This window comes from Micropterus dolomieu, linkage group LG23, assembly GCF_021292245.1.
Source record: "Micropterus dolomieu isolate WLL.071019.BEF.003 ecotype Adirondacks linkage group LG23, ASM2129224v1, whole genome shotgun sequence".
Taxonomy (NCBI): domain Eukaryota; kingdom Metazoa; phylum Chordata; class Actinopteri; order Centrarchiformes; family Centrarchidae; genus Micropterus; species Micropterus dolomieu.
In genome coordinates this window covers 11,308,024-11,329,485 of record NC_060172.1, presented here as the reverse complement: position 1 = coordinate 11,329,485, position 21,462 = coordinate 11,308,024, and the positions used below count along the sequence as shown (strand labels likewise).

Below are 21,462 nucleotides of genomic sequence, written 5' to 3'. Positions count from 1 at the left end.
TAACCTTGGCCAGATCTGTGCCTTGCCACAATTCTGTCTCTGAGCTCTTCAGGCAGTTCCTTTGACCTCATGATTCTCATTTGCTCTGACATGCACTGTGAGCTGTAAGGTCTTATATAGACAGGTGTGTGGCTTTCCTAATCAAGTCCAATCAGTATAATCAAACACAGCTGGACTCAAATGAAGGTGTAGAACCATCTCAAGGATGATCAGAAGAAATAGACAGTACCTGAGTTAAATATGAGTGTCACGGCAAAGGGTCTGAATACTTATGACCATGTGATATTTCAGTTTTTCTTTTTTAATAAATTTGTAAAAATTTCTACATTTCTGTTTTTTTCTGTCAAGATGGGGTGCTGAGTGTACATTACTGAGAAATAAAATGAACTTTTTTGATTTTTGGAAAATGGCTGCAATGAAACAAAGAGTGAAAAATTTAAAGGGGTCTGAATACTTTCCGTACCCACTGTAAAATATGGAAGTAAAGGCTGGTCTACAATCAAGCTGTTTTCAGGCAGTTCAGGAGCAGTGTTTTCTGAGGCAGATGGTAAGATGGTAGCTTATTAACTTAGCAAACCTATTACATGCACAGAAAAGAAAGGGGGAAAAGCCAAAAAGCATATTATGACCTCTTTAATGATTTGCTGATACTGGCTGACACATGCTAGTGTGACTAAGGTGAGTCCTGGCACTTCAAACACTGGTTTGGGCAGCAAGCTAAACCTTCCTATCAGATAAAACTGGAATGGACTGTTATCTTGTGGCTATTGTAGCTACCAGAGCCAGGTGATTCCACGTGATGTAGATAGCTGAGTTGTGTGTTTGTCATGTGCTGTTTGGACAGTTAGACTGAAACATTTTCTGATGTTTGACTTCACTAAGATTAAAGACTGGCCCGAACATGCATCTCCTTCTCAAAATATTTGATTTTGTCTATCAGGCAGAGCAGGAAGCCTATATTGCAATTTGAGAACAATTATGTTTTAAAGTAAAACCTGGCTTTAGATTCAAAATGCACTACATATCCTTTCTTTGCACTGTTATATCAAAGTAATGTTTATCACTGTAATTCTTGAACTCATACATCACATTTCATTTTATTAACAATGACTTTTAATGTCTAGTTTTATCCATCACACTGTGATGTTGCACTGATTTCAAAGCATTTGGATTTTAAATAAATTGCTGCAAATACATGTTTGGGCAAGAGGGTCAGATAGAAAATCCTGTTTAAAGAAACTCAGTGATGGAGAGATTCCCATATAGGTCAGTGCAGTTCAATAGCAAAGCAAGTGAAGCCACTCTTCAAGCATGCTCTGCCTGACTAGATGAGTTAAGATCACTGTGCTGTAGTCATGTGGTCTGACAAATTGCTTTTGTTTCTACAGTGCAATTGATTTTCCTAAGTCTCTATCTGGTGTTCATTCCTACTTCTCTATTGAACTTAATGTTGAACTCTTTCTACAAGTTTAGAAACTGTCGTGTTGATGACTGTAGCTATAAATATATTAAACTAACACTGTGTGGAGTCTAGCACAATGTGTTACTGGAAAATAATGTTAAGTAAAGTAAAAAGTAATATTAGAGGTATTAATTTTAGTTTTAGGGCATCAACACTAACGGCTTACAGTATAACACAACTTTAGAATCAGTGTATGTAAATCTATTCAGTGAATTTGTTTCTTTAGTAATATGGACAAACAAATACTAGAAAGAGAGACATTGCTGTATGATAAATTAGCATTGATACAAACAAACTAAAATAAACTTAACTTCAGTTTATTTATAATACACATCACCCACAGAGTCTCTTTAATCATTATTGGTTAAACTATAAACATCAGGCACCCAAGAAGACACACAATATAATAAACATAATGGAAGCTGTGCATGGATAACAGGTGAGGATTAGACATACAGTAAGTCATGAGTGGAAAGTAAAGAAAGTAAAGAATAAAATGAACAAAATGGAATGAAATTGCATGGAATTGCAGATGAATTTGAAAACTGGGCAATGGCAAAGCAGTCTTATGTAAGTTTTAGAAATGTCTACTTACTTGTATTCAGAGGTTTAAACTGCATCTTACTCAGTGTTTGGAGCTGGTGGCTCAGATGGTAAACCAAGGTTATTTTAAAGAGGTGGTATTATGCTTTTTGGCTTTTTCCCTCTCCTTCATTGAGTTATATATCTTTTTTGTGCATGTTACAGGTTTGCAAAGTGAAAAAGTCCAAAGTCTAGCCCAAAGGGAGTTCCCATCTCCCACAGAAAGCTCTGCTCTGAACCGCTTGAAAACAGCTCGTTTGTAGTCCGGCCCTTCACTTCCTTTACTTGTGACATCACAATGAAAGCTTGCCAAGCAGCTAGCGGCTACACTCGCCTTTGTTTGGGTTTCCATTGTAGAAATGTTGTAACTATACCTGTACCTTCCAGGTACTTTTTTTCGTATCACCTCACCTCCATCAAGGTTCCAAGCCAGCTGAGGGAAACTAAAATGTAACGTGAAAACACGACAGACTGCTGATTGGTCAGAGAGAATCATCACTATTCACTGCATCATCATTGCATGCACCAGACAGAGGCCAGCAACAGAAAGTTTTATATTTTACAGTTTTCGTATGGAATTTCATCACTAAATCCACTTCTGAGAAGTTTTGAGGTGAGAAATCAGCTGTGTAGATTTCGAATATTGACAGTTTTACGAGAAGTGATGGCGGAACAAAAATGTGCTTGAATATTTAATTGAGGAGCTCCGCAAGTGGCTGCGAACCGCGGGAGGAGCGTGTGAGGCCGGCCAGCCGCCCGCTCACAGAGCCCTCTGCTCCCGCTGTCACACAGACCACTGCAGCAACAACGGCAGAGGAAAACATAGCTGGAAGGTTTTCATACCGCTTATCTGTCTTTACATTCTGAGGAATGTTGAAACATTTTAACCGTAGACTGTATATATTTTAAGAGCTGTGTGGATCGCTGGTGTGTGTGTGTCGCATTGAACATTACGTTGCGGCAGTTGTGTGTTGCGTTGCTATGACAACCTGCTACGTACTATCTCTGGGTACTATCTGCAATGGAAAATGGAGCAGGGCCAAGTAGAGTCGAGTCTATCGATTTGCACTATAGTAGCATTTTTCAGCAAGGCAGCAGAGATCATCAGAACACCGGCAACAGCTCAACGTTTAGCCCTGACGGTAAGATGTGGAACAATGATGTTGTGGACTTGTGGGTAACTTATACCATCTGCTAGGTTACGGTCGCAGTCTGAGGCGGCTTTGATTTGGATCACACTACCTTGTTTCTTACGACCCGCCCTTCTCTGCTTCTGATTGGCTAGTAGTCCTTACCTGGGAATTGCGCATGTGCTACTCCCAACAAAGATTTTGTACAAGTAAGATGCATCACTCTGTAGCTCAAGAGCAGAGCGTACAACACATAGGGTGAAAAGAGGAGCTGCAGCAATGTGCAGTATGAGAAAAATATGGTGTTTTTTGAAAATGAAACCATGTAAACCTGTTCTGGTACAACCCCTAATTAAGATTTTGAACCTGAAAATGAGCATAATACCACCTCTTTAAGCATTTGAGTAACTGACTGATGTTTTCGATGCTGACACTCACACAAACACAGCCGAAGACAACAAATGAACGACATCATTTGTCTATGCCCTCTAGAACGACACATAGAAGGGCAGGATGACTTAACTTTTTAAAACAGTTAAAATCACTGCTGGAAAATAAATCTGCTTTATGATGTGACAAGGTTTGTTAGGTTTAGGCACAAAGACGACTGTGTTTGGTTTAAGGAAATGTCATGATTTGGTTTGAAATAAGGTTTGTTGTCATGGTTAGGATAAAAAACATTAGGTTGTGGAACAATCATGGTCATGTTTAAAAAAAAAACAAACACTGTTGACTGTTACTTTCAGCACAGAAATTAAACTCCTATAAATTGTTATGGCTTGGCAGATGGATAACTCAAAACCTCAGCAGGTATCTGAAACCATCTGCACTGCTAAAGGTAGAGAACAGGAGTCTCATTTATGTGCGTAGAAACCTCACTAAAAGTGTACGTGCGCCCAAAAGCCAAAAATGGTGTATGGCAAAAAATATTCAGACTTAAAAAAACGTGCTTACGCACACTTGTAAGCAAGTTTCCTTTATAAATCACAATCAACTTGAAATGTGGCGCATGTGAGGGATCTCCATGTCCGACCCTTAAAACACCCCTCATTAATATTAATACGTACTGACTGCAAGAAGAAAAGGAGGTAAATTCTGACAGAGAAGCTACAAAACGAGATTTAACTCAGTGTGACACCCATGTTCCTTTTAGTGAAGCTGAAGCATGTTGTTTGGTGGGTAAAAAACGCACTTTCATGCAACACTTGTGCACCGGAGGAACCGATCTGCAGGAAGGGGCATACCTCTTGAGTAGTGACGTCACTGACCGGAGGGGGACACACGCCCAAGACGGGATGACCCAGGTACTAATTTGGATCCCCCCGTTTGAAAAGAGAGTAAACCAAATGCATTCCACCTGTGTTTAAACATTTATTTACAGCCCGCTCACTTAACAAGGCTGGCGATGAGTTAAAAGAAATAGCCTGTGACTTGTTGTAAAGGACAATAAAAAAGTATTATTTTTCCATAATGTGTTTTTACAAGCAGCGCATCACATCCACACGCTGGATAACAATACATGAAACTATTCACTCGTATTTGCTCGACTGACACATTGAAAACAGCATCAATTCAAATACAATTTGTCCTCTTGTTCACCTTATTTATGGGAATAAATTTCAATGCATGCAAGTAGGCTTAAACTGGATTAAACTGGCCAACATATTTGAGGGGATCTTTTGCAGAAACAGATATCTCCGTTTGTGTTTATTATCCTCAGTCATGTTTTTTTTGTGCACCGCAAATTATCTTAAATTAGCCTATTTTTTTTTATTGCGCACTTCAGGGGAAATCAATCAAACGAGTGTATGATTATTTAGAAAGGCTTTAAGCCTATACTACTCAGAGGTAATATTTCGATATATTTTACACAATAGTAGGCCTATTCATTTCAAACAGTTTCATCCTTCTGCCATGTGAGTCGCCATTTCTCATTTCTCCTCTTGATGTGTGTAGGCATGGTTCAGAGTTTACTTATGGGAGGCACATTTTCCCAGTTTGTTTTTTATAGATCACAACCTTTGCTTGGGAAGAGGCGTATGCACCTTTCCAGCCCTGTTTTGTACTTACGCACCGTCTATAAATGAGACCCCAGGTCTTTTTATATGTCTTTACATTTTTAATTGTCTTTTATTTGAGGGATCTGACCCTTTAAGTACAGAAGAGTGCTTGAAAAGCAAAAATCTGTTATAAATAAGCGGATAGACTGTGAATACACCTGTGTCTCTTTATCAGAGAGCCCTGTTTTATGCCACTCTGGTGGCTCTGTGGCAGTGGGTTTGCACCTGGATGAAAGACACTGGGCCTTAGCAGGGCCTTTGTTTTGTATAATCTTTTGAAAAATATATATCAACACACTGCAGTGAAGCACAGCAGATCTTCTCCCAGTTGTAGTAAAAGCTCCCTTGAAGTAATGAAGCAAAAACCAAGCAAAGTAAAAATTTAAAATGTAGCAAAACCATCTTATTCCCAAGCTGTAGCAAACATTACATTTTTTGTCTGCCTTAACAAAATTTCAGGATCAGGAAGAAGCAATACATTTGGAAAAGCTAAGGAGAAATACTTCCATGTACAGAGTGAAATTATTATAATATACCGCTGAGGTAGTCTCATAGTGTCTTTAAACAGCATTGCAAGCTGTTGTTACCTGTTAAAAAGTCGTTCAGATTTAAAATCCCATTCATTTTAAGCAACTCTTTATTTTCTTTGCCATTGCTGCTGACTGACTCAGCTCTAGCACCTCAGCACATTGGATGGAAGACATGCAACTGTGGCTTGCTTGGCTTTTTGCAGGAAGCCGATAAACCAAGAGCCATAAATCAAATGGTGGTTTGTAAAAATGGATATGAAAAACCTTTGCAGTGAATGACAATGGGTTTACAGTCAAAGGAAGTTGAAAAATGAAAAGAAAGTTAAATCATACTGGGATTCCTCACCCACTTTGCTTTATCAATCCCCATATTTTTGCCTCAGGGTTATATTTTCATGCATTAGCATTTGGCAGTTTAGTGGTAAAGGCGTTAAGTGAGCTGGAACGCAAGGGCATTAATTAAACATTAAAGCCTTGACTTGAACAATAACAAGAATTTCCTGGTAGTGAGGAGCCATTCCTCTGCCTACCATGCCATGACACTGTGGCCACAACTATTCTCCCAATTACCTTAATTGGTCAAGTGATTATAATCACCTTGTGATCACTTTGGTTAATGTAATGATGGGTTTTTCAGCTGTGACTCTAAATGATCTCCAGTTAGTGTTAACATTAATTTACATATTTACTTAGTTATTATGGTCTTGCTCATAATTAGCAAGTCAAAGCAATCTATTTCTCTACAACTGATGTTTCTGTCATTGACAAGTGATGAGAAATGGCTTTACTCATTATCAGAGTATAACTGTTAATGTAAATGAGTTGTTTTTGCAAAAATCTTGAATGTAACTTTATTTAACCAATTTACCTATTTTAAACCCTGAAATCAGAAAAACCAAACAAGGAAGACAGAAATATTCAGTTTGGAATAATAATTTGTGTCTGATCTGGGTTTTCAAAACTCAAAAAAACATTAACTAGTTATTGAAAAAGCTATATTGAGATTGCATATATTCTTTCTCCCTCATTGCAAAATCCAGAATTTGTTAACATGCAAATATTTTATCCATTAAAAAATGTAAGTACTGGACACATGATGTTTCCTACTTCCCTAAAAAGCCCATTCTCAGTGAATGTGCACTGGAGGTGTAAAGTTTAACACTTGTGTAAGTTGTATACTGGACCTTGACTGGTCTCCAAATCATCTCAAATGTGGAAGTCTTATAGTCAGATTTAAGGTTAACACATCCTTCAGCAGAAAAATGTGAAAACAACATTCTAGTGTCAAAGTCATTGATGCTCACGCATATATCATTCTGCACTGTGAAGTTCAAACATCCAAGTAAAGTAACAGTATGCAAAACATATGTTTGAGGGGAGGGGAACTAAACACAGTCAAACCTTAAAGTTTTCAAAATGGACACCTTTTAGGTTACTAAAGTGAAACATTTGAAATTACATTTGTAATTTCTAAGGAAAGTCCTACAGGTGTCTAGCTGCAATACTTAGATTTCAGTCCTGATTGATTTGGCAACACCTGTAGTTACTGGTGGTAACAGCAAATGAGGTTTAATACTACAGGTCACAGAATTCGGGGGGCAGAAAAACAAACTATTGTAATTTTAGTCCGGTGATAATTGGTCTTTTTCCATCATTCTGTGAGCAACCGTGATCTGATTTTATGCTGCACATGACATGAATCTGCGATCAGCAGGGCACAGTGAAAGGAGTTAGTTACCTTGCTGAGAAGTTGGAGGTGTGCAGTCGCCTGCAGCTCTTCCTGCAGAGGCGTGCAACCTCTGACATATTTAGCAATTGTCATTCTCTATAGATAAAAGCATCAGCTTATGAATAAATGTAAATGTATTTTTGATGAACCATAGGGTATGTGCTAAGCTCATTGACAAACAGATTGCATTTCCTGTGACTTCTTCATAATAATTGTTTCACCAGTTAAGTGCTTTTAATGTAAAGCTGCAGCATAGGAAATGTTAAATTTGCATTTGCTTAATAAATATTGCAGTACTTTCATCAGTGGGCCATAGGCTCAATCACCTTTGTAATACCTCATTTGGCGATGGATTGTGACTTAACAGACATTTATTTAAATGAAAATCTTGGACATTGTTACTTTAAACAATTATATTTTAAGCAAAGGCAAGTATATTGTAGATAAAACAGGGATAGCAGATCAATACTGTGGGATTGATACTTAGATACTCACAAGCTACTCATTTCATATAAATTCCTTTTAAAAATACAGATAGTAAAATAAAACTACAAAACATGCATGGCTGCATCACTTCCAACCATTTTCAGTACTTTTGTATAGTTTGTGCCAAAAAACGGCCCCGATATATTTTGCTAGCCAATGTTGCATGACTGTGGAAACCTGCGTGACATGAGAAAACCAGCCTGCAGCCTTGCACAGTCTTTTTCTTTTATCTTTATTTCACGCTGTTAACAAACATAGTATCAAACGCATAGCATCAAACTTGTGAGAGAATGGCAGAAAGGAAACATAGCATGGTGTGCTACTTTTTTTTACCTGTAGATAAAAATACAACAAGATGCACTATTTGGGAGACAACATGTCATTGTACTCATTTTTGCTTTTGTAATAAATTTGTTATTAATCACAAATCACATGACGGTGCGCATCATGTGATTTGCCTTTAAGTGTAATGAACAATTTTTTTCCAAAAATTACCATTTTGAAAAATGACACAGCCATTTAAGAAATGATCAATATCGGTATTGTTAAGATTGTAACGAAAGTATCTGTATCCTATTGAATTTTAAAACTTTAGTATCGTCATTATATCAAGTCCTCATAGCTCAGCTATTGCCACACCAAATGGTGATATTGAAAAACCAGAGAATACGTTCAAGGTCAGTGTTTCAAATGGTGAGGTTAGGCAACTAAAATGATTGAGATTAAGGAAGGATTGTGGTTGGAGTTAAAAAAAATCCAACAAGAATTCAGGTCAACGATGGCACAGTGAGTGATAAATATGAACAATAGACAGTGCCTTTACTCACAGTGATTTACAGCAACCTTGCCATTTCAGGCAAAATCTGCAAGATGAATTGCTGATGGTCAGATCTGATTGTCTATCTATACCGTTCAGTTTGACTTTCAAATATCAAAACAAACTGTCTATTTTTCTGCAGAACTGCTTATCCTTTTTTCTCTCCCTCCTTTACCCAATTTCCCTCAGGATAAAGCACTGGTGTTTTTCAAGCTTTGCCTCTGTTTACCTGGTTCTTTGTTCTCAGCTGTCACATTATCTATCTAAGTGACTACGTAGCCTCCATGTGGGCTCATAATGAGGAAGTAGTTGTGGCACACTGCCTTGTTCTTCTACATTGAAGGTATCACCGCACGTTAGGGCTCTCCATTGCTCAAGTGTCAACTTATTTGGCAATTGACAGACTTAATCTATCCTTTATGAACAGCCTGTATTTATTAAAAAAGGGAGCATATCTTTGTTTTCTCTGCAGAAAAATCATGCCCTGGATTAGCATCACTGGATGATAAAAAAATGTATAATATCTATTAAATATGAAGTTTTAGAAAGTAAAAACAATCTGACCAATGAAACACTACCCAGACATAAAAAAGTTATCATAGTTCTCTCCACATGGTGCAAGATCAAATCGAAAGCATACCCTTGCAGACTTATTGACTTTCACCCTGCAGTGCTTTTGCTGTGTTCCCATCTCAAAGCAAAAGTTCACATATGGACTGCTGTGATGTTAGACTGTTCAATCAACATTTCTTAACATCAACATCTCTAAAAAATAAAAATAAGACAAAAAAACAGGAGGACATTCCCTGACAATGTTTTATACCCAAATTAGGTATAAAACAGCTAAAAATGAATGACTTTACATCCTTGTGAAAACTCTTTATTGATGATGTCTGTGAATTCCCTCCACAGACAGATTCTGTCAATTTGGATGATGTCATCAAGCCTTTACCTGCCAACCCACAGGTCTCATGGTTCGATTTTCACCTTTATGCAACTGTTCTGTACTGTAACTATCCATATGACTTCTTTTCACATTTTTGTCTTTAACAGATGTTAACAAGGGCGTAGAATTTGATAGGGATGGTAGTAGCGGACATATCCATTCCAATATGCAGTGACTACTGAATTGTCCCTAGCAATAATTTTGATCCAAAAATTAAAATAGAACCACTGTTGTCCTTCAGTTCCTAGTCAATGTATTTGGTACAAAAAAGGTTAACCGGTCTTGTTATCTGCTACAAGGCCAATGCGCTTATTAAATTTTGAAAGATTATTTCATGTGCCTCACAGAGGTTTTCAGATCCTCAGCAACTTTATTTCTTAAAAGCGACTAGCTTTTCACCTGATTCACCTGTACCCAAGTGCACTCAAGGTCATTTCTGTCAGCAAACAGCTGCTAGTAAGTGAACAAATTCTGGTTTTCTCTGGAATACTTTAAAGACCACCTCCCATTCAATATTCTATTTCTTTTCTATTTACTCCTTTTAAAGACGTGACTAAATACAGGAGTCATGCACCTAACTGTTGCTATACATGACATATAGCTGTTCAGAGTTGGAGTTCCATAACCCTTTCACTTTCCTTCACATATTTGTCATATTCACCAGAAATCTGAGTTGCACACACAATAGCTTTTGTGTTGATCAGAAGGCAACAGAAAAAGTAAATGAGAATTGTATACATTTCTCAATTATAAAATAGATTTTAAGCGTTAGAATGTTCTTGCCACAGAACTAGTCATTCAGATTATCTCAAAATATAACGGTAAAGGAGCCACTACTAGGGGAGCAATTAGTGAAGAAGGCAAACCAGTAAAACTCAGAACCACATTCAGTCAGTCCTCTTTTCCAGGTAAAGGCCCACAATTTTTGAAATACCCTGCCATCAGAAATAAAAACATTAACAAGGTCATATAATGCTTTTTGGCCTTTTCCCTTTCCTTTATTGGTTTATATAACTTTTTGTGCATGTAATAGGTTTGCACCCCAAAGGGAGATACCATCTCCCACAGAAAACACTGCTCCTGAACTGCCTGTAAACAGCTCGATTGTAGTCCAGCCTTTACTTCTATAAACTATCTGCATCACTATGTAACACGTGCCAAAAGGCTCTCCTAGCGGCTACTAGGCTAGTGTGGCACGCCTTCAAACCAAGCTAGTTAGAGTGGAGCCCCGAAGAGTTAAGTTAGTGGTATCGCCATATCAAGGAAGCTGTATTCATCAGTGCGAGGGGAAATTTCCTCTTTATCACCTTCCAAAGGACGACGAACTGAAGGGTCAGTGGTTGAAAGTTATTTTTAACACGGAAACACATGATTTTAAAGCTTGTAATTCTAAGGCAAAACTGTATGGAGTTGTTTTTTTTATCTTTGTTATGCAAACAAAAAATGGGTTTGAGAGCAAAACTACCCACACAAATGTGTGATTGAAAAGTCCAAATGCTTTGTTTGCAAATCCAAAAGTCTGGCGAATCCAAAATTGGATGCACAAAACTTTTGGATCACATAAATTTGTGAGTGTGGATCATTTTCCTCTCAAACATTTGATTGCATAACAAAGACACAAAAATAAGAACATAAAACTATGACTAAACAAATGCAAAGCTGTGTACACTAAGATGCATGGGTTCATATAGCAAACATACTTTGATCCCTTTTGTTACTCTTAATTATTGATTTTTGTCATTGTTTTTTTAGTTAATGTTTATAATGGTTGTTTATCTATGTTTTTTTGATTGTTTGTCTATATGCTTGTATTTGAATGTTTTATTATGTGTTTTATCCCTTGAATGTCTAATTAGGGACATGGAATGTAAATTAGCAACACCTACAGCTAAAAGGCCTATATACATTGCATCATTTGCATTTTATTTAAATATAACAAAGCCTATATGTATCACCCCAGTCAATTAAATGAATATTGAAGAATTTCATGGCTGCTTATAGTAACATGCATGTTCGCTATTTTCACTTCAACATTACACTTTCTTCTTCACAGTTGCTGCAAAACTCTTGTCTGTGACAACAGTGCTGCTTTTAAGGCTCCAGACATTGTCACTGCTCTGCTTCTGGTTCCTGAGACCTGCAGGACGTTGCCATTGTGCTTCCATCACACAGTCCTTCTCTAATAGCTCTGCCCCATTAACTAATTTCATAGCATCTGCTTTCCCTTGTGGTCTGTGAAACCTTGTTGACAGCATGGCAATGGACCATTCAATTCCCCATAATTAATGTTAAGTCGCACCATTAAAAATGAACTCTAATAATAATGTAGGTAATTGGTGATGGACTTAGGTCCACAGACAAAACATATGATAATAACAATACAGGAGGTACATTGTAAATTAAGTCAAATTACTGCATCTTCTTAGAAACTGTGAATAATAACATAAAATGTTGACTTTCCTTAAGAAAACGCTTAGGACTTCCATATCATCAGTTTGTGATGAATGTTCCAGATTCTTAAGTTAACCCTTTAACGCATAGTGGTCACTACAGTGGACAGCTATTCAAAAGCCATTTACTTCAACGGGCAGAGGTTCTGATAGTCTTACATAGTTGCACATCAGCTACTACAGTGGACACTAGTGTGTCATGCCATACACTGCCACCCTCTGGTAAGCCGTTGTAAGTGCAACTTAAATTCGTCGGACGTTCGGGAACACTGTACAGCTCAGGTAAATCTTGCCATTCCTCCAATTATAGGAGACCCCTGCAGGTAAATAAAATTTGGTAACATCTAGTAACAACTAAGGAGTAATACAATTGTTAAACTTTCCAAGTATTGATTTTATGTTAGAAGGAAATTAGGATTAATCATCTGTCCACTAAATTGGACATTATGCATTGCTGGCTATATTTCAACTACAAATAATTATTACTGAGACTTTGTTTTTCTTGAAAATACTTAATGTGCACGTTTTTGGATGTAAATCAATGGATTTATGTTACAATTGCAATTTTTGTCACAAAAACAACATTTTGTGCAGATTAGTTCCATTATGTGAGTAACATTTAGTGTGTTGCAGCAAGTGATAGAAAGGCATTCAGGATAGTGGAGCCAATTCCATCAGAATCAAGTAAGGATAATAGCAGTGGCAGTGATGATGAATGGCTGCCAGAAATAGGAGAAACCCCAAATGCTAGCAGCAGTGACAGTGGAGCTGAGGATGCTGAGAAAGAGAGGCTGAGGAGTCAGAGGTGAGGTTTAACACTTTTGCATTGCATTAAACAGTATTAGAATATGTTGAAATATGTGACCACATTGGTTTGTTAAATAAATATTTCTTTAGTTAAAACCTTATGCGCACGCTGTCCACCTTAGTGGACATGTAAGAAACTCCTTGAAAAATGTGTATTTAAAAATTAAAAAAAAAATTAAATTAAAATTTTATTTTGCATGCCTAAAGAGCCAAAAAAATACTGACAGAGGCTGTCATAATTCATGCATGATGTAATTATGATGTAATTACACCAAATTTCACTCGCCAGTGAGTTCAGTAAAGATCAGGGTGAGATGCAATCTGATTGAACTTTGACCTATGAAGCAGCAATGCTCACCTATGTCAAGCTGATTTCAAGATTTTATAGCTGTCCCACAGTTGTGCGGCGCTGACAGCTCTTTTTCATCCCACTATGCCCTTTTGTGTTTTGCACAGTTCTCGCTAAAACGAGTAGGCAATAAAGCCTTGTGTACCATCTTGGCATCTGATAAGCCTTCAAACTGGACTGGTTTATATTTTCTCTTCACACCAGTACCCTGTGGTACTGCACCCACACCAAAGCAACGCCTTGCTGTGTTTTGCCAGAGGGTTACTGTTTGTATGAACATGGATTAATGTATTTAAGACACAGTAGTTATATTGTCAATACTATTTTATTTTCTATATGATATTCTGAAGCGTTTTCTTTCGTCTGATTAATTTTACGACTAAATTAAAAGTGGGTTTAAAACACAGTGCTTTACTAGATTTGTTATGTTACTATAAACACAACACATTTTGGATGCTTGCAAGTGTCAGCCTGGGTAAATCAAATTATTGGTAGTGTCTAAACTGTGGCTTGACAGAAAACATGGCAAAATGTTCCCCTGTTGCATGCCTGCTCAGTTAGTTTCACATTTATAATATTGTGCACAAAAGACTAAAAGCCACATTTCCTGTCTCAGAGCACAGCTGTACAAGTTTAACGTCAACATCCTGTCAACTCCTAATTAGCTTTACATGCTGTTAAAATACTCCATATTTGCTGCGTCAGCATATTTCTCAATTCAACTTAAATGTCACCAAGAACATCTAGTCCCATTTAGTGTAAATTATCATTCTTGTATAATATAGGATATTAGTTGCTTTTTCGTTCAGATGTGGCACCTTGGCTACCCCTTAAAGTGGCCATATGTGGGCATAACCATATGTCAATTCACGTGACAGTGACAGGGTTCAATATTCTAATATTATAAGTTCTGAGTTAATTCTGGACTTCCTGGAACATAATTGTGTGTAAATAGATAGCAGGCCAAGGCTCAGCCATATTAGGGGAAACGATACTTTAATTCAATCCTTAGAAGTAGCTTATTAACAAACTTAAGCTGTCCTGCTGAGCTGGTTTAACTGACAAATGATCTATGCAGTTGGAGACAAACTTCCATTTATTTTTGAGATTGCACAATCAGGAGCGCATCTTGTCGAGCGTAGTACTGAGATACTGGAGGGAGATAAAGCATATTGAACAACTAGCCAAAGTGTAAAATTATTGAATCATGGAACAAAGGTGTGAACTAACACTGCTCTTTTATCTGTAACCTTATTAACAAACAAAGGAAATGCACTAGTGGGTGGGCGTATAGATGTAGATTGGTGGGATCAAATACAACTCTTGGATTGCCTATGAAGATAATATAAGCATGTAAGCAAGACGGATGGAAGGAGAAAAAGGATCTGGAGGTTAAGGTCTGAATATTGTAAAAAAAAAAACAAAAACAAAACAAAAGTGTGTTGAAGATGCAGTGAATTAGAATCAAAACCATCTAAAAACTGTAAAATTAGGAACATGAGACTAGTACATAACTATAGAGGAGTAGTATTTCAAACTGAACAAAATGAAAATTTTCTAACATTAACTGCAACATTGTAATAAAGTAGGCAAGTACCTCATCCAGAGACCCTGGAGGTACTATTAAAAGTGCCACCTGCTAGTTCATTGAGAGGGCCACATTCCTGTCTCAATTGCTAAGTCTCAGTAAAAAGCATAAATTAACTTGTGTAAAAGTTGAACATTCAATTACCAACACCATCCTAAAGTCGTGAACCTGCTGTCATGCTCATTTACGGTCGGGACAGTGCATACAGGACTGCTGGAGTGTTCCCACAAGACTAAGAGCTCTGAAGCTTTACTTAAAGAAACAGATGCAAAAAATTTCATGCTTTTCACGGTACTTGCATTGCTTAAGTTAAGTTTTTTTCTATTGATTTTCGACTTCTCTAGTCTAATGTGTTTTTTTTATAAGAAGGGTCAGCATTACAAGCTGTGAATATTGAAGAATTTCATTTTTAAAAGAATTTGGTCCCTGAACTGTTTTGGTTTAATATGGGTGTTTTTCCCAGTCATTAACAATTTGTTTCAGACAACACAACACAGGAGGAGAACAGTCAGGCATCTACATGTACTTTTTCTGTTACATCAACATGTTGACAAAGCTCTCCACCACCAAACTTTTGTGGAATTTATGCCAAGGCATTCAAACTGTTCTGGAGGCCAACCGTAAACATCCATCCAACTACCAAAGATTTTAGAGTATCCATTGAGATTAACGTTTAACCTGATGAAAGCAGACCCCTTTTTCCAGAAAAAACGCCTAAAATTACATACCCCAAATGAATCAGGAATAACTCCTCAACCATTTGGCCTAGATGCATAATTCTGGTCTCCTTTGAAAAGTCAGAAGCTAAGGAATATGAATCCATTGTGTATTAATATATTTATTTTACTTTTACAGACTACATGGAGATGCAATAAAGAAAGAATCTGAAATTTTTAGCCTCGCCTAGTAAAAAAAGCTATATTTTGATGCAATAAACCATTAAAACCATCCTGAGTTAGCTTTTAATGCAACTGAATATCTTCTAATACACCTAGAATGCAATTGTAACTGTAAATCTGATGAAAATAAACTAAAATACAACAGTTATCATACAACATTTTCAAATATACCAGGCGAATTTCCATATTTTGACTTTTATTGATAGATATCTTTAAAACACTTTTTCAGTCCATACAACCTATTTCCAAATGACAATGATTCCAAACATTGAAGTATTGATAAAAACAGGAGTATTCATCAACATTCCTGTCACCAAAACCACTCCCATGCTTTACAGGCCTTTAGATTTAGAACGGAACATCCCACAGTGATGAAAGTATGTCTATATATCTCCAACGGATCGGCCACAAAATGGCAAAACACACCGTCACCGTCTCAAGCGGCATGTTTCCTCTCTGCAGAAAAGACGACAGCAGGCAGGCAGCTTGCAGGTATTGCACAATAATCAAGATGGCGCTCGCTTAGACTCGGAGCAACAACATCGGCGGGTTTCGGAGTTAAAACGGCGAAAAAAAAATGTTTCAATCATTATCATCGCCCAGAGCACCATCGCCCGCGGTACCGGGGGCGTCTGCTTTCTTAAGATTTCTATGTGAATATAGTCTTTTCAGTATTAATTATACAAATTAAAATCACACATTCGGACTTAAGAGCACATAAACCCACACTGAAGTCGGAAGAACGACTTCACAACTAGGAAAATGGGACCATCCGAGGAGGACATGAATGCACCCTCACCGCTAGATGCAACAAAAACTTACACACTGAACCTTTTCTATCTACATTAGGCTGCTGTTTGAGGAGGGCCAGAGCAACAAATAACCAAAGATGTTACCATCATCTGGCCTCAGCGGCTCATTTACAGAGCCATACATTTGCTATTTATTGTAATTTGGTGCTTCCTGCACAAGGATATCCATTATGTCTCATTCCGCACTGCCCCTTGTTGTTAGAGCAACAACCATCTTCGATGGAAACACGCGTCAAGCGCTTGATCCGGGATGTTGATTGTCTCTGTGAAGGTGTGGGCACAAGAGTCTCTGATTTCTGTTGCTTGGTCAACATGAGTCCCATTATGTTCAGACCAGACCTTTAGTAGCAGCCTTAAGTCCAAGCCTGGCCAACATGGCTTTCTTTCCTCTCTCCTATCACCGTATCTGCCGTTGTTGTTCTTATTGGCAAATCTATAGACTGATGGAACAGACCTGTCTTGCAAACAGCATAAGCGTCAATGAGTACAATTTCAAAACATTTGAGATAAGTGAATGTTTGAAAATGTGGGGTGGAACAGTGGATATGACACATGTCTTTGGTGTGAGAGACCTGGGTTCAATCCCCCACTGTGACCCTAAGATGCTTAACCCCTAGTTGCTCCAGAGGCGTACGAACTCTGACATGTATAGTGGCAAATCTAGCTGTATATCAATATTAGTGATGCTAACCCTGAAACAGTTTTTGCATGGAATACCTGCAGATGCCATCACTAAGGCTTTGATGGAGTGCCTTCATTGAAGATTTTACTGAAACTTTCAGTGTCTAGTTTCTTTTGCTGACGCTGCTAGCCAGCTGTGCAGAATATTCACAGGTATTTTTGTGTGGCACAGCTTGAACCATCAGCTTAAACTAGCAGTAGGTGATGTCATCAAGGAAGTTTCTGGCCTAAACCATTTTCAGATCTTTTTTCGATAAACTCAACTTGCTGTACCATGCCTCTCCCCAAAATTACAGGGAGTTATGGCAGTGTGCACACAAAGTTGGACAGAGTCTATTAATAATAGGACGTGTTTTGCCCATCTGATGGTTGGCATCAAGTGAAAGGAGTGTCAGAGCTGTCTGGCAAAATTGTCCTTCATGATCACTTTTCAAAAGCAGCAAATGACATGAAACACATATAAAGGGCCTTATGATGTGCTCACATCTGTAGCATTTGTCAGGAATCTGGTACTGATGTATGATATGCTCACAAAGTTTAGCGACCTCTCTCTGCAGCTCCAGAAAAGAGAGATGACACTGCCAGAAACATACATTCACTTGTTGCTCCTTTTGGACCATAATAGCTGTAATGTATTTCTCCCTAATTTGTAGATATGGTATGCTGATCCAAAGAGGTGTCATTAGAAGCAAGTTGGTCATCTACAGCACTGAAGCCTGCATGATTTCAGGCCTGAGTCAATACAACAATATAAATAAGTAGAACACTGTTCTCGTGCTTTGTCTGTTCTTCCTCTTTGTTCTGCCATTCTGTGTATATACTATTATTGCAAAGGGGAAATGTTGATTTCGAGAAAGGAAGTTTAAATATTTTAAATAAACGTTGTTAGTTGTACTGACATTATGTTCATGTGACACATTGTGTGGTACTGTACAAGGTGTCATTAGATGTGACTGCATTGCATTGTAGCTAAATAAATGCAGTCTTGCCCATTCATTGTGGACTGCCTTTGGTATTGCTTCTCATTATCCAATTTAACATGCAGGCCATCAGATCATATTTCCAGTTAGTTTAACTGCAGCAAATATGCAATTTTATATTTGTATCAATAACTACATAAAACATTTTTATTAACCAAATATACATTGATGTACAAGATGTGTGTTGTATATAATGTATGCAATGCATAAATACATGTATTACCAAGATATGGGTATAAATATAAATAAATCCAAGACACATGCGATGATCATGTCATGCAACTGTTGAATTAGGTTACTGGCACCTTTGTTCGTCCAATGCATGCACTGGAATGTGGGCCTTTTTGAAGTGAATCCCTTTGGAAGATTTAAGTCAGAGCAGTATGACAGAGAATTCTGCCCCTCTCCAAAAAACAAAACAAAAAACCCACTACACTCAGTGATTCAGTTCAGTGGTGTGGCAGCGGCAACTCCAAAGGATACACCACCTGTCCCAGGCTACAAGCACACTAACTGGCTGCCTGGCTGTTTGCGAGCAGCACAGCTGTCTGCAGGAGGAGAGAAATATTCCTGACATTTTGCATGCATCCATTATCTTCCTTGTGGGAAAACAGCATGAGTCCTTTTGAGGAAATTGTTCCCTCAGTTCTAATCCTTGCGGAGGCATCAGCAGAAGACTGATGTAGTTCCCTCTGAAGTAGCAAATAGAGCTGTGCTGTCATTTCTCTGCTATAACACAATGCAGCACAGAGAATTTGAAAAGACTGAAGAAAGTTAATGGTGCATTGAGAAATCACTGTGCTGTATGGCTAACACTGTAGACAGAGAGTAAAACATGTCCTTAAACTGTCTTGTCAGTAATTGCTTATCTACACAGAAATCACAAGGTTTATTCACTTTCTATATTTATTTTTAGTTGCTTGTAATGATATGACTTCAGACCAAAGCATAAAACAGTGAGGCATGACTATCACTTACACTGGCTGGGCATAATTATCTCTCTATTGCTTCTCTAGCACAAAATGATTACAATCTCAAAACAATACCAATGCTTGTGATACGTACGTACACATAGACAAGCAGCTGTGACATGAGCGACATTGTTTACTTCACTTGACCACGTACTTGACCTAGAGTATATTTACCAGGGGGACTGATCAGGACCAAATTATCCTTAGCTGACAACAGAATAACTTTAGGACTTCAGAATTTTCCAAATGTAAAGATAACTTAATATGGCAACACTTGAGGCAGTTACTATATTATTAAGATCAGGATAAGATCGCAGCAGCCTTACCACTTTTCAAACCTGTCCACCATTGTTGTTGTTTGTTCAGAGTCTGCTGCTGACCTTCCTTCACATCCTGATATACTGCCTCCATCATTCATGAGATTGTGTCATGTCGCAACTCATAGATTTAGTTTCTAAGGATGCAAACAATCATGACTCCAAGGGAATGCCGGACACAGGGTAATGATCCATGCTCCAACAGACGTGTAGTTAAAAGCATGCATCACTGGCCTTAATATAAAGCCCTTTGCCTTTGAATTGTATTATTACATCCTGCATTAGAAAGTTCTTTTGGTGGAAGTGTTAATTTACAATTTTACTTTATTATGATTGGGCTCAGAAAAAAATGTATGGTTATGATTTGCTGTCTGCCACAATGTTTTCTTTTGTTTTAATTTTGTGTCAACTAAATCAATAGGATTCATCCGCAGTGAATTCCATAGAAATACATAGCTTCTAAGATACATTAACATAGAGTTATGTGTTGAAATTTTGCGCTAAACTGGAATAAACTCCTCATCATCCTTTGGAAACCATAAATATGGCGCTGGAGTGTTGGCTGCATGAACCTTCATCACCATCTTGTATTTTCAGGCCTGGACAACCTGTAAAAATATGTAATGTTTTTTTCCAATAAGTAAGTAAAACTGAACAATGATTACACTTTATTAGTGCTACTCTAAAGCCATCGGCCTATATTAGGAAAGACATTTCAGCTGGCCATTTTCCTCCAAGTCTCACACTGATATCCAAGCTAGCTAATGCCACATTATGTAATTAAGGTTGATGTTGTGTACATGTACAGTAGATTAACTGCATATTTAACTCCAGTGGCATGCAGAGAAAGGAAACTCTACTTTTCTTCTTTCTTTAGCTCTTCAGGGTTTCCAAATGTTGGCTGCTTGCTAAATGGTGTAATATGATTCATCTGGCCCTAGCTGTTTAGGCTAGGGCCAGATGAATCCTTTTTCAGATGAATCAAAACAATTTTCAGTTGTTTTCCTTATTGCCAGGCTCATGTACGTAATGATTTGAAATGCTGAATGATGAGGCTCTTCATAAAATCCGACCTTCACAGAAGTATTCATCAGGATCTTAACTGCTGCTGGGAGTGGTTTGCAAAGAGACACATGGTTAGCAGCTGTGAAGATATTTTTAATTTCAGCTGTTTAACTGAGTGTCCATAAAATTAAATGAACAAGTCAACCTTCTTTGTTATGAGCACAGCAGACTATAACGCTGGTTTGTTATGCATTAGTTTGATAAAATAAGCATTTATATTTATGAAAGCTTTTCATTCAGTAGCCTCATATATAAGGAAATGACTGCCATGGAATGCACAGGTCGTTGTCCATGCCTTGTGTAGTCAAGAAGCTACTGATGTTGTGGCTATGAAAAATGTTCATTTTGGGAAGGCTATTTTCAGTTGCTGTGTTCATATTTTCAGCCGTCTCTGTAATAAATCATGAGGTCATCATGCTATTCTGCGCATAGAGCTCACAGTAACAATAAAGCAGTTCTAGTCCACACTGGACATAAGATGGCTTTAATAAGATGGAATATGGGTCTTACATGTGGTGCTCTTTTCTTTCCTTCAGGCCTCGACTTTCTATATTGGACATACTCAGTATGAAGTGTGCAATAGTTGATTTGAATTTCTTTGGTCTATGGATTTCAGCATTTAAAAAATGAATTAGAATTGCTTTTATTTATCCATGTATGTATTTTTTATGATTTTTTTAATATTATATAGCCTCAGATTTGCTGTATAAATATTGATGTGTACCTCGTCACATGTGAAAAAGGAAGGAAGGAACTCCCAGTCATCTTTTTATTTTTAACCTATTTTAACCTCGGATGGGG

The 21,462-nt window shown here is 37.6% G+C and overlaps 1 long non-coding RNA gene across 1 annotated transcript; it reads left to right on the top strand.

The window, feature by feature from the left end:
* The first annotated feature begins 3,056 nt into the window (after positions 1-3,056).
* Positions 3,057-18,377, top strand: LOC123963514. The gene is made up of 4 exons (XR_006823192.1): positions 3,057-3,186; positions 9,709-9,762; positions 11,796-12,997; positions 17,982-18,377. It is a non-coding gene; the product is annotated as an uncharacterized LOC123963514 (long non-coding RNA).
* The last annotated feature ends 3,085 nt before the right edge of the window (positions 18,378-21,462 follow it).